We start from the raw sequence: 14,852 nt of genomic DNA on the forward strand, positions 1-14,852 counted from the left end.
GAACCAATCACCATTGGCTGGGAAGGAGCGTACTGTGATCAGTCTCAGTCAGATATCTGTCTTACTACAGGAAATGAGTTCCCTGCAGGAGAGAAGGTTTGGATTACCAAAAGAAGGGGGATAGGGATGCTGGGTGAACAAAAACAACAGACATTCAATAGGGGACTTTCATGTCAGCATCTTCCTCTGTAACACTCCTGATTCTTACTCACGCCCCCCACCATCACCACAACTTTCTAATGACTAATCTACTCCTCATTTAGGTTTCAGATTAAATGTCCCTTCAACAGAGAGGCCTCCTTCCTTCATTTCTTTCTATCAGAAAATGTTTTACAGCCCTTGTCAGTTTGTGATTCTATATTCGTTTGTGTGACTCTTAGTTTAATACTTAAAGTCACCTTAATTCTAAGCTGTATTAAGACCCACATCTATACTGTTCATCACCTAGTCGGTACTTAAAAATATCTGTGGAAGGAATGAATAAAAATGAAAACTAAAATCTGTTAATGGATTGCCTGCATCTCAGATCTTATGCAAACTCTTCAAATGTTCCTTTTTAGTAAGAGGTCAGTAAATAAATGAATATCTGGTTAAACTATGGACTCAGTTGTTGGGACAAATAAAAGAAACTTGCCTCAATTTTGCCATCAGGAATTCAAAGAACTGCATAACCCTTTGAAGTAAAACTCATTGGGTGAATTACCTCATCATCTTTTACTAAAACAAAATATGTAATAATTATATGGAAATATGTCTCTTGATAAACTAATATAACCACGTGCCTCATCCTGCAGAGTGTTTTAATCAGATTTTAGCCACACAATAACCCACTGAAATAAGTAATGCAGGCAGATGTTTCTTTCATCTAACGGATGAGAAAAAAAAAAAGTCTGAGAACCAGAAAGGTAAGATGAATTACTCATGATCATGTGGAGAACTTAGTAATCAAAACAAGATTATTACTCAGCAATCCTGAAGCTTAGTTCTACATGCTTGCTACCAACCCAATGTTGCTCATTCTCTCAGTCTTCTGGCAATACACATTGCTGTCCCCTACAGTTGTCACACAGTATTCAATGTAGTTAATTTGAATATGAATAAACTTTAAATCTTCCCTATTTTGTGGGCATTTCTGATTATTTGGGCTTTTACATTCTTTAGAACAGTCCCCAAGTTTTAGTTAGGGACTTCATCCCCATTCTCAGTCCCAGTGTTTCGGTGATTTTCCCATTCCCAACCCAGAGGTACTCTAGCCAATGAGAGCCTAATATTCTCTAGGCTGTAGATTTGGATAAAGGGTTGACACATGCCCATAACAGCTTCTAAGATACAATGAAATCTTTGCTAAAGCTTTGGGATAAGGGCAGACACTCTTTCTCAACGGACTTGAACCCAAGACAATATAAAGCTGGAATTTCTGCCCTCATTTGCTTCCATTTGGAACCTGAGGCTGAAGCTAATCAGTGGAAGGCAGAGCTGAGAGATGAAGAAAAATCATATCCTAATGAAACCTTTTGAACCCTGAACCTAACAGTGTCTAAAGCCCACACTATCCCTGGATTTTTAGTTACATAATCCAATAAATTCCTTCTCCTGAGTAAGTCAGTTTGAGTAGGATGTTCTGCCTTTATCATTTAGAAAGATCTTAACTAAAATACCCTTTAATAATGGGGAGACCTGGGTCCTGGCAGCGGGCGGCCCATGAACCCAGGCAGGGATGCATTGCCACAGAGTGGGAGCTGGTCCCATCGCCAAGAAGAAACTTGCAGAGGCCAAATATAAGAAGTGAGGAACTGCCTTGGCTGAGGACCAGCTGGCCCAGATGTCAAAGCAGTTGGACATGTTCAAGACTAACCTGGAGGAATTTGCCAGCAGCACAAGCAGGAAATTCAGAAGAATCCCGAATTCTGGGTGCAGTTCCAGGACACGTGTGCCACCGTTGGGGTGATCCTCTGCCCTCTGGAAGAGGATTTTGGCCCAAGATGGTAGGTGTGGGAGATTTCTATTATGAGCTGGGAGTCCAGATTATTGAAGTGTGCCTGACCCTGAAGCACAGGGATGGAGGTGTGATAACTCTGGAGAAACTACAACAACAGGTGTTCAAAAGGAAGGGGCAGCTTCACACAGGATATCAGCCAAGACAACCTGATCAGGGCCGTCAAGACACTAAAGGCACCTGCCACTGGCTTCCGGCATCATCTCTGCGGGTGGCACCTACCTCATTCAGTCTGTTCCAGCTGAGCTCAATATGGATCACACTGTGGTGCTGCAGCTGGCAGAGAAAAATGGCTACGTGACTGTCAGTGATATCAAAGCCAGTCTTAAGTGGGAGGCCAAATGAGCCCGGCAAGTGCTAGAACACCTGCTGAAGGAACAGCGGGCCTGGCTGGGACCTGCAGGCCCCTGAGGAGACTCACCACTGGCTGCCAGCTCTCTTCACTGACCTCTGCTCCTAGGAGGGGCCCTCCCCCGATTCTGGGAGTGCAGAAGGGGGCACAGCAGCAGGTAGGGAGGAGCTGTTGGTGAATAAAACCTGAGCAATTTTTTTTTAAGGAAATAAATAAATAAATAAAATATCCTACAATAATAAATTTTTATTCAGTTGTATTTCCATACTCTTTCTTGATAGGGAGAGAAAAAAAGTGGAGTTCCAGCTAGTCCCTACAGAATTGCATTGCATGTAACAATAGATCTGGCTACAACCCCCACCCCCCAACAACAAAACCCACACAAACCAACCAACCAACCAGGAGGTCACTTTACTAAGATTTAGTTGCATGTCCCTTGTCTGAAGAGCTTTATCTGGTGCCATTCTTCTTCAGGTTAATGATGAAAGGGTGCCTTCTCTCACCCCTTGGACAGACTCAATCCCTATTCCTGGTGTCTTACACTGCCAGCTGGTAAGCCTTCCAGAATTTCTCCCAATGAAATTTGATGCTCCAGATGGCCTTAGCACAGCTGATGATCCCTCTAGCTATCTAGGTCTACACCTTCCTCCTTTCTGTCAAATGTCATTGCAAATATGTTCCAGGAAAAACTTGCTACAAGTCTTTCCAATCTCAGAATAGAATCTCCAGGTACCATCTATTTGCAAATAATATACTTGTCCAAAGTGAAGCCTAACTAATGACTCATTTTTCTGATTGCCAGCCTCACACAAATAAGAATAAGGAGAAATACTATAGGAATTCTTTTAAGGTCAGAAGAATCTAGAATACAGAACCATTTAGTTGGCAATAATGGTTTCAGCACAAGATGTTTTTAGATTTTCTTTTAAAAATTAAAAGTCTTTGGTATCCCCAGGATAAGATGAATTTAGCCTGCCCTGGTTAGTGACTCTAGAAACTACTTGTATTTTTAATGTTTATTTATTTTTGAGAGGGAGGGAGGGAGAGAGAGAGAGAGAGAGAGAGAGAGATGATGATGATGATGAGTGGGGGGAAGGGCAGAGAGACAGAGAGAATCCCATGTAGGCTCTGCACTGACAGTGTAAGCCCAATGTCAGTCTCCATCTCATGAACTGTGAGATCATGACCTGAGCTGACATCAAGAATCAGACGCTTAACCCATCGAGCCACCCAGGTGTCCCTAGAAACTACTTTTTATTTGCCAAGATGGTGAATGTTTCAACCTTCAAGGAAGCTAACATTGCCTAATTGGATGTCATACTGCCAATAGATGATAGGAACACAACGAATGGTAATGATTTGGTAAAACTTTTTTTTATCCAGTATTTACAGGACTTCAAATAACAAATTGTGAGATTGGGCTGGTTCTTCTCGAGAGAAGAACCATATGTCTTAAAGGGAATTAGGGACTAATGAACAGTTATAAGCCAATCCCTTTCATATGTGCACAATTCATGAGACTAATACTTAAACCATATATGACCAAAGATGTGGAGCCATGTCATTTTCTAAGCTCAACAAAAGTAAAAGGGAGGATTGCCCATGTTATTTATTTTTTTCCACAATGATTCCTAGAATATACATGAAAATGGGAATACTAAAGGGTAGAAGTCACTATGGTATATAGCAGAAAAGACTCCGGGCTCCAAAGCGGGGAGCTAAACTTTGGCCCTGTGCAGCCCTCGGCAAGCCGGTTGTCTTTGAGACTCTCCTCATTTGTAACATGAAGTTTGCATAACTGCCAAGAAAGCATCTAGCTATAAATTTGGATTACTAAAACAGAGCACTTGTTGATTGTAATTCTCTTCAGTTTCAGTTCTGATCTAAATACACAATGTGTATCTCAAAGAATTTTGAAGTTGATCAGGTAGCTAAAATGAGTTGAGCTGGAAGAAGAGGAGGGCCTTAATAGTCTGTACTCACTCACAAATACTTTTGAGCACTTAATAAGCGTTGGGCCCTATAAGAGGTGCTAAAGGAACAGCAATGAAGAAATCATAGTCCCAGTCATCATAGAGCTTACTTTCTGGAGCTGAAGATGCATCACAATCAAATGAATATGTAAAATGGAGTGTGCCAGAAGGTGATAGGTGCTATGTTGGAAGGTAGAGCAGAGAGGGAGTGCTTGAGATTGCCTTTTTTATGTAATGTAGCCATCTGAAGACAGACCTAAAGGAGGTGAGAAAGTCAGGCTATTTCCTACCTAGGAATAGCAAGTGCAAAGGCCCTGAGGTAGGAGGTTTGACATGTTTTAGGAGCAGCAAGGAATCCTGTGTTGCTGGGGCACAATGAGCAAAGTGAAGAGTGGTAGAAAATGAGATCCAAGAGAAGGAAAAGTACCAAAAGAAGCTGGAATGTTGTGTTTACTTGAATATGAATTGCCCCCATCCCCGTATTTGTGGCTCCTTTGCTACTAAAACTGGGTAGGGGGAAATGTACTGGTTCAGTCTAATTGTATCATCTACTCGGATTTGGGTGAGATCAGAACCTGAGATTCGTCATCACTACTGGCCAGAAACAGAAGTGGTTTCTTGCAGAGGAAAGCAAAATTTCCTTTGTTTTCAGCGAAGTTTGACTTACTTTATTTCAGGGACACCTGTCCTTCCTTTCTTTTAGTGGGAAGCCCTGTTGTGCTCCTGCTAACACGTGTGGTGGTGTGGTGGGACAGGCACTCAGCGTCCATTCCAACCTCCTTCATGTGTGTCTTTTGGACCACAGAGACTGGAAATCTAAAAACTACCTGTCCCAGACTCCTATGGATCTAGAATTTGGGATATGAAATCATTTCCACTGATTAGATGCACTCACACCTGTTAGGGAAGGTCAAAGTGAGGCTTTCTGCTTCTTTCCCCGTCTCTACAGTCCAACGTGCTTTCTCTGCAGCACGTTCCAGTGCCTGGTCACCAGTCTGGGTGACTGTCAGAAGACAGTCACAAAGGTGGCCGCAGCAATGACTTTCAGGGCTACATTAGGACTTTCATTGGCCCTAGGTGCTCTTGCCTCAATGCGATCCTTCCTCCATTAAGAAAATAACAAAAATTGTATTCCAGGACTGTATTGGGATAAATGTGAATAGATTATTATTATATATTACAACTTTTAAATCAGCCTGAAAGATTTTTTCTGATTTTAAAAGAAATTTAAATATTTTTATGGGCTCTTAGAAGTCTTGCAGGCCCTAGACACTGCTTACTGGACCTAATAGATAAATCTGCCCTGATGGCGTTCAGCTCCCTGAAGCAGTGTGCTCTCAAAACCCCCATTTTCCAGAGGCAGCCCCTGAGTGCCCGTCTCCCCGACCGCAGCAAGAGGGCAGCTCCCTAAAAGGCCTGATTTCTGTGTTGTTCCAGGCACCGCTTTTAGGAAACCCAGCTATTTCTAAGGTTTTGTAAGCACCTGATTCCCTCTGTTGTTTCCAAACCTCATTAAAATAACCAGGATCGGGGCGCCTGGGTGGCGCAGTCGGTTAAGCGTCCGACTTCAGCCAGGTCACGATCTCGCGGTCCGTGAGTTCGAGCCCCGCATCGGGCTCTGGGCTGATGGCTCAGAGCCTGGAGCCTGTTTCCGATTCTGTGTCTCCCTCTCTCTCTGCCCCTCCCCCGTTCATGCTCTGTCTCTCTCTGTCCCTAAAATAAATAAACGTTGAAAAAAAAATAAAAAAAAAAATAACCAGGATCATTTTTGCTTTCTGTAATTAAACCTAATTGATAGAACCTGGGTTTATGCCATTATTCTCACGAATCCTTCAGGTCTGTTCCTTGTCCTCACATTCCCAGTTCAGTCAGTCTTGTCCTTCTCACCCCTGTGTTCTCCCTGACTCTTTAACTATTTTGCCTTTCGCTGTAACCTTTGGGATCTGCATGCCGTTGTGGGGAAAGTCTCCAAGTCCCTGTATGAGTCAGCATTCTCCAGAAAAACAGAACCAATAGGGTGTGTGTGTGTGTAGATTTAGAACCAGATTTATATATAGTGTATATATATATATAGTCTATCTATCTATCGACCTATCTATCGAGATTAATTGATTGATTGAAGGCATTGGCTCACATCGTTGTGGAAGCAGCAAGTCCAAACCCTGTGGGATGGCCTGGCAGGCTGGAGACCCAGGGGAGAGCTCATGTTGTGGTTCTAGTCTGCTGCTAGAATTCTCCCTTCTTCAGGGGAGGGTAGTCTTCTTCTGTTAAGGCCTTCAGCCGATGGGATAGGGGTCACCCACATTCTGGAGGGTGATCTGCTTTACTGAAAGTTTGCCAATTTCAATGTTAAACTCATCTAAGACATGCTTTCACAGAAACACGGAGAATAATGTTTGACCAAATACCCGAGTATTGTGACCCAGCCAAAGTGACACATGTAATGAACTATTATTATTTTATTTTATTTTTTACATTTATTTTTTTTTTTTGAAAGAGAGAGACAGAGTACAAGTGGAGGAGGGGCAGAGAGAGAAGGAGACACAGAATCCGAAGCAGGCTCCAGGCTCCGAGCTGTCAGCACAGAGCCCGCTGCGGGGCTCGAACATCACAAACTGTGAGATCATGACCTGAGCCAAAGTCGGACGCTTAACCGACTGAGTCACCCAAGAGCCCCTATAATGAACTATTACAATCCCCATTGACATAAATCCATGTTTCATCTGTTTCCTCCTTCTCCTTGCCTCAAACATGCTCTCCTGTGACATCACTGTTCTCCCAAATGTTCCTAGCAGGAAGGTTTTACCTTCTCCTACTCCCTTAAATCAGAGGGTGAGGTAGGGCACCAGCTTTATTCCCTCTCTCCAGTGCGATTTCTCACCCTCCCACTGTCCTCCCCCGCTCTCATCTGCTGTTCACATGAAGCCCGTACCATTCTCAGCACTGTAACTCGCAGATCTGTTCTCACTTCCTCAGACTTGGCTGACTCATGTCCCTTCACCTCTGTCCTCTTCCTGGCCATCACCTTCAGTGACTTCAAAATCCATGTTAACCTTTCAGATTCCTTGAATCCACACACGCTTCCCAGATTAAAATCCTCCATCATAGCCCCTTCTCCCCCGCCACCATTGGCCAGAAGAACTACACACAGAGCTTGCACACGTGTGTGTCTGAGATTATTATCCCATTTGCAGGCATGGCCTGTCACCTCCTCCCGTCGGTCTATCTCCAGCTTCCCTGGCATCTATCTTGCTTCATCCACTGGCTGTTTGCCTTCACTGCTTCCCGTCTTGCCTGCTAGAACAGCTGACCCCTCGTGTGCCCCCATATCCTAGACTTGACTTTCAAAGACCCCAGAGAAATAGACGTAAAGTAGCGGTAACTTGGTAGATGATAATTCCCTGGGCTTCTCTTTCTCTTCTTATTGCTTCTGTTCCTAGTCCTCCCTCTCTTTCATTTTCTTCGCTTGTGTTTCCAAGTTACACTGTGTTTCTGGAGGAAAATCATTCTGAAGAAATGGCTCATGTCCCACCCAGTACTATCTAACGCTAGTGGCACCATGGCTCATGCCTCCCCTTTAACTCTCCTGCTAACTTCCTAGCACACCGGCACATAGAACGTACCGTTCTAGACGATTTCTACCTGCTTCAGCCTCCACTTTCTTCCCTCAACTTCTCTGCGCAGTAACCTCACAAAGTTACGTGCACAGCTCTACCTCCAACTTAAAATGATTTGATTATTTTAGGCGGGGTTCCCCAGAAACAGACCCTGAGACGAGGATCCATGGGCCCCAGGAGGCACTGGAAGACGAGTGTAGATGCAAAACAGAAGAGGGAAGGCAGTCAATAGAGAGCATGTTATGAACCGGTTATTACTGCGGGCGATGGGGACTCAGCCTCCCCGGAGGTCTCTGAGAGGCAGTATAAATCATACCCGAGAGCTGGCCCATCTGAGAGGAGAGAGGACTCAGGTATTTATACACTACCTCCCATCTCTCATTAGTTGAGGGCTTTCCCAGGAGTATTAAACCACAGGTGCTTCTGTTGATTCTGTCTTAGACGTGGCCCAAGGCAAAGTCCTGTAGCTGGATAAAGGCCGAATGCAGACTACCACAGGCACTTACAGTAGGCAACAGCATGTATGGAACGCTGAGTGCCAAGGAAATATAGGTGAGGCACCAAAAACATTCTGTGCTTCCTATCCACCTAGCTTTACTGCAGCATTATGACTCCCATTTCACAGATAAAAGAAACACTTGGAGAAGTTGCATGATTTTCTCAATTTCTCAAAGCTAGTTGGGAGAAGAGTTAGGATAAATGAGGTCTTTCCAACTCTGCTGTACCCAAGGGCCCGTATAAAGCTTGGAGCACAGTGCTGAGGACACCACAGGCCATCAATATGTGTTATTTGTTCACCACTGCCTTATTAAAGACGTCCTGGCCACTTAAAGTACAAAGAGTGACAGCTGCTTCTCCTCCATGATCTTGTTCTTCATTTGGTTTCCTCTCTTTTTTTTTTTAATTTTTTTTAACGTTTATTCAATTTTGAGAGACAGAGAGAGACAGAGCACGAGCAGGGAAGGGGCAGAGAGAGAGGGAGACACAGAATCTGAAGCAGGCTCCAGGCTCCGAGCTGTCAGCACAGAGCCCGACATGGGGATCGAACCCACGAACTGCGAAATCATGACATCAGCCGAAGTCGGATGCTTAACCAAATGAGCCACCCAGGTGCCCCCGGTTTCCTCTCTTGATGCCTACTCTCCTCCCAGTCCAGAAACTGTGGATTCCCCCACCACTCAGGCTGGCGCCTGCTGACCCCCTGTATGTCTGCAATCACTTCAACTCAGACTGTACTGGCCAGTGACATGACCTTTAGAAGCTGCCAAGTCCTCCTGGCTGAGTGGTTTCAGGACTGCTGCGCTGTGCTCCGTGGGGAAATGAAGAGCAAACAGTTGTGTACCTCCCTCTCGGAAAGTATAGGAAACACAAAAACAGGGAGACTGTGTATCGGTGAAAAGTTTTTTCAGTGTTCCAACTCTGCCCCTTCACCCGTGAAAGCACATTGTAGAGCCCTTATGCTAACCTATGCTAGATGATTTTCTATTACTGACTTGTAAACTTTCGAGGGACTTATTTGACTTCGGTATCCATGACTGTTAGACGCCAGTGATGTATCATGAAGTTGCGTGGGTCATGAAGCCAGAGGGTTCATGAGACAAAGCAAGTTTCTGGATCCATCCCCCCCTTGGAAAACAGGGCTCAATAGTAAAGAGCTTTGCAGCTGTTGGTGCTATTGCATCAAGGCACCACGGTGAGAGAGTCAAGCACACAAATTTGGGAGCCATGGAGACCTCAGGTGTATTGTGGCTCCAGAACAATCTAGTTGTGACACCTAACCTTTCTGAGCCTCAGTTTCCTAACTAGTAAATGGAGGTAACATTATCTGCCTCATGAAATACTATATACACATGGCTCATGGTGAGTGTTAAGGAAACGGGGTCTATTATTATCGAGACAGGGGACACCTGAAAGGATGGTGCAATCAACACCCACTGGCTCTTCAGGCCTGTTTGTGAGAAGAGAATGTGAGGGCTTAAAGCCAAAGTCCAAGGGAAGCGGAATTCTCCCTCTCTGTCACAGAATCAAGAACGTGGTGTCCTTTGCTAAGCTGGGAAATTTCTCCATGGTTATTGTACACAATATGCAGTCCTTTGTCTATTTCCCTACAGTAGTAAAGACTTTGCACGTACTTGTTACAGGAAAGGAGAATGGGAAATTGGGGGAAAGGATAAATAGTATCCACTCATTAGTGTATTTCAAATGCTGCATTAGGTGCTTCTTGTTAGGCAACTTTTGTTGGTGCATTTTATCCTCTATGTCTTTCAAAAACAGATCTAATCACCTTGGGCCTTTTTGACAATATTAGATAAATTATTACTCCCATATTTAAAAAAATTAAGATCTAACAGGTCATATACCATTATATTAGTTTCAGGTGTACAACATAATGATTGATACATGTATATGTTGCAAAATGATCACCACAATATGCCTAGTTAACATCCGTTACCACACATAATTACATTTTTTTCTTGTGATGAGAACTTTTAATATCTACCCTGTCAGCAACTTTCAGATATACAATATAGTGTTATTCACTATAGTCACTATATTGTACATTAGATCCCCAGGACTTATTTATCTTATAACTAGAAGTTTGTACCTTTGACCACCTCCCCTTTCACCCACCCCCTAACCCCCACCTCTGACAAATATTAATTCATTCTCTGTATCTGTGAGTTTGGGGTTTTTTGTTTCTTTTTTAAGTTTATTTATTTTGAGAGAGAGAGAGCACAAGCAGGTGAGGGGAAGAGAGAAGGAGAGACAGAATACCAGTCAGGCTCCTCGCCATCAGGGCAGAGCCCAGTGCAGGGTTTGAACTCATGAACCATGATATCATGACCTGAGCCAAGATCAAGAATCGAATGCTTAACCGACTGAGCCATGCAGGTGCCCCAAGTTTGGGTTTTTTAAGATTCCACATATAAGTAAGATCATACAGTATTTGTCTTTCTCTCTCTGATTTATTTCACTAATCCCATCTCATAAATAGAAGGAAATGGTGGATCAGCATAGCGAAGTAATTTGCCCAAAGTTACACATCAAGTAGATGATACTTGAACCCAGAGTATGGCTTCAGAGGCTAGTCTTTATACCTAGGAGGGGAAAGGTCAGGGAGACTGCCTGTCCTAAAGAAAGAAGACATGATCATCAATCACACTGAGGAGGCCAAGGAGAAGCAGGACAACTGTGGTGTTCTCAGAGATGGAACTACAGAAAGGTCTGTGAAGTTTCCCTACAGGGGCTTTCTCTGGGTAGATTATAAATTCTGAGAAACCTTGGACCTCCCAAGAAGTTTCTGGCTGCACCTGGTCCAGCCAAACCACATATCCAAAACCCAGAAGAAAGAGTAAGGAGAAAATCAAGAACGGACAGTTTGTTGCCTGGTGGCCAGGGATGGTCTCCACATTGAAATAATTACAAGTAGACTAAACAATGCAAATACTTCTCTTTGTCGTGTCAACATGGCTGTGAAGTTAGCCAGAAATTAAAGTGGAGGGCTTAGGGAGAGACATGAGGTAAAGAGAGGAATGAAGCTGCTTTTCTCCCTGTCACCGTGTCTTCCCTTCAGAAACGTGTCTGGATAAATTGGAGACATTGCCCAGTCATTGCTATTGAATTTAGACTTCCACGATGGAGGGCTAAGTTGTGGCTGATACACAAGAAGATTGAAATAGTGGTTAGGGGCCCTGGGCTGGTTGGCCCTGAAGCACATTCTAGCACTTCATTAGAGTACTGAGGTCTGAGGGGAGGCACAGAAAGAGCCAGAAAGATAGGACTTCCCTGCTGTTCTGTACCACCCACTTCCTGGGAAAGACTCAGCTCTTAGTACACATAAGATTGGATCTTACCCTGGCTCTAATCCATGATAGGGAGGTCTACTCAGTTCTCACATCACCTGTCTGTGTCTGGAAAGTATGCAATATAGTTAGCATCTATTCTGTGGGGTATGTCACAAAGAAGACTTAACTACCTGTAGATATCTTCAAAATACAGGATCCCATGATAATATTTCTGAAGCAGAGAAAAGAGGGAGAGAGAGAGAGAGAGAGAGAGAGAGAAGAGAAAGACAGAGACAGATCAACGTCTCCACCAGATACCTCAGGTACAGGAAAAGAAATGAGAATTAAGGGTGGACTCTGATATTCAGTGTCCAGAGACGACCTCTTCACTGGGGATTAATGGCTGACTTACCTCATGTATGATTTCTGTGTGATTTTTTTCCCCAATATAATCAAATAATACACAATCATGGCAGTTCTTGGGAGCTTGTTCTGATATCTGTACTGATACTCATGTCTTCAAAGTCCTTATGGATTACTTCCTTTAATGCCTAGCTGCAAGTGTCTGTCCCCAGGGAATCCTTCCTGACAGAACTTATTCCTTCATTTCAGCTCAAGGCAATTTTTAATAATCTTTCTTTATTTTTTTTAAGTTTGTTTGTTTATTTATTTATTTATTTATTTATTTTGAGAGAGAGTATATGAGCAGGGGAAAGGCAGAGAGAGGGAGAGAGAGAGAATCCCAAGCAGGCTCCACACTGCCAATGTGGGGTCTGACATGGGGCTCCAACCCATGAACCGTGAGACCATGACCTGAGCCAAAATCAAGAGTCAGAGGCTCAACCGACTAAGCCACCCAGGTGCCTCAACTTTCTTGTGCCTCATATACAAATATTTTAAAATTATTAAACCAATAAACTTTAGAACTTACAAAATACAACTTAAAGAAGAAAGAAAATGAGTTCCCTGTCATCTTACCATTCAAAGATAAATAGTTCATGTTCTCATGTACGTTGGCTTCCAGTCTTTCTGTTTTCTTTTTTTTTTTAATATGAAATGTATTGTCAAATTGGCTTCCATACAACACCCAGTGCTCATCCCAACAGGTGCCCTCCTCAATGCCCATCACCCACCCATCCCTCCCTCCCCTAGTCTTTCTGTTTTCTTTCTCACTGTTTTATCAGCATGCTTTTTTTTCCCATTTAGCAAAATTTCATGAGTATCTCTTTTATATGTCTGTCTCTATATATCTGTTTCTGTTTACACATTTTAAGGGTGAGTAGCAGTCCTTAGCATTTTTAATAGCATTGCTATAAAGCATATCATAGTTTACTGCAGTTAATAATAAATAGCTTAGCACATACATAGTGCTTGTTATATGCTGAACCAGGCTACATATATCGATCCATTTAATCATTGTAATCCTAGGTGGTAAATTTATTTATTGCTATTACTCAAATTTCACAGATAAGGAAACTGAGGCATAAAGGCTTTAAATAATTTGTCCATGATCACACAGCTAGTAAGTTTAAATTTTTTTAAAGTGTTTATTTGTTTTTGAGAGAGAGAGAGAGAGTGTGTGTGTGTGAGTGGGGGAGGGTCAGAGAGAGAGAAGGAGACACAATATCCGAAGCACGCTCCAGGCTCTGGGCTCTGGGCTGTCAGCACAGAGCACGACGCGGGGCTTGAACTCATGAACCCATGAGATCATGACCTGAACCGAAGTCAAACGCTTACCCAACTGAGCCACCCAGGTACCCCACACAGCTAGTAAGTTTAGAGTTGGATTTTGAACCTGATCGAGATGGGCTTCAGACTCCAAACCACCATCCTGTATGACATTGGTATTCACTGAGCACCTAAAAATCAGCATTTCCTTCGAATATCTCTTTCTTCAACTCTGAAAGTTAGGAACAACAGTGTGTGCATCCTCTTTGAGGTTAAAGAGCTGTGAAGGGAGGCAGCCAAGTCTGCCTGATCCTCAAACCCATCTACTGTCGCCATTGCCAACATCAGCATCACCACCACCACCACCATCACGAGGCTGCCTTTGCTAGTTAGCCAGGTATGTCTTTATTCTCCCTTCCTCATTCCTCAGATTATCAACTCCTCGAAGTCAGGAAATAGGTAGCTTTACTCATCTTTATAACCTCATCACCTAGCACAGTTTCTGGACCATGGTTACCATGTAATAAATACTTGAAGGAATAAAGAATCTAAGAGTTGGTTTGACAGCTAGCAACCAAAGAAGGTATTTTATATGAGGATACCATTTAATACCTGTTTAAATAGAGTTCTCAGTGCATGATCTAGGTTTTCTTTGGAGACTTAGGTCTCCAACACGAAAGAAAACAAAAAGTCTAAATCTTCCCCATTGGCAATCTCCAAACCTCTTGTGAGGAATGTGGCCAGGAGCCAGTATAGGCCAGTTCTGCTTTGGCTTGCTGTAGTTCTCTGAAGGGAGGTGTGAATTTGGCTCTTTCTCACTCCCCACCCAGGACCTTTGTTGTCCCCCACCTCCCTACTCTGGCAGCATGTTTGCTTCTGTAGGAGCTGATTTGATCTCAATGTCCTTTTTCAAAGTTCTCTTTCGCGTGTGGTCCGTAGCCTATCAGTTGTTACTTCAGGGCGAGCTCAGAGCTCTGCAAATCACTCCGGGCCATCCTTTATTGCCACATCCGGTCCCACAAAGCTCGTGCGTGCCGAAAGACGACTCACGTAGGTTTTGAAGGCCCGGTTTCTCTAACACATGTTTGTGTTTTAAAACGCATACAGCTGAATGTGCTGTTTCAGTGTCTTGGGTCTGGGGGTTTGGGATTTCTTTTTACAGTTTACGGAGAGAGCCATTCAGTGCTACTCCTCGCTTGTAACCCTCGTCCTCACTTGAAATTCTCCTCTCTACCACTTTTTGACTTTATAAAATCCACAGCAACAGGCAAACTCTGGTCTCAGAACAGGGCTGGCTTTCTGGCAGGCATAAAACTGAGTTTGTTGAAACCAGAAGAAAATCTAGTACGAGTAAAAGAGCTTATACAGGGGCGCCTGGGTCGCTCAGTCGGTTGAGCGTCCAACTTCAGCTCAGGTCATGATCTCACGGTGTATGCGTTCGAGCCCCGCGTTGGGCTCTGT

General features: G+C 43.6%; 1 pseudogene; it reads left to right on the plus strand.

Moving 5' to 3' along the window:
* Window positions 1–1,717: 1,717 nt before the first annotated feature.
* On the plus strand, window positions 1,718–2,689 carry LOC101094924 (annotated as a pseudogene).
* The last annotated feature ends 12,163 nt before the right edge of the window (window positions 2,690–14,852 follow it).

The sequence above is a fragment of the Felis catus genome, chromosome B1, assembly GCF_018350175.1.
Source record: "Felis catus isolate Fca126 chromosome B1, F.catus_Fca126_mat1.0, whole genome shotgun sequence".
Lineage (NCBI taxonomy): Eukaryota > Metazoa > Chordata > Mammalia > Carnivora > Felidae > Felis > Felis catus.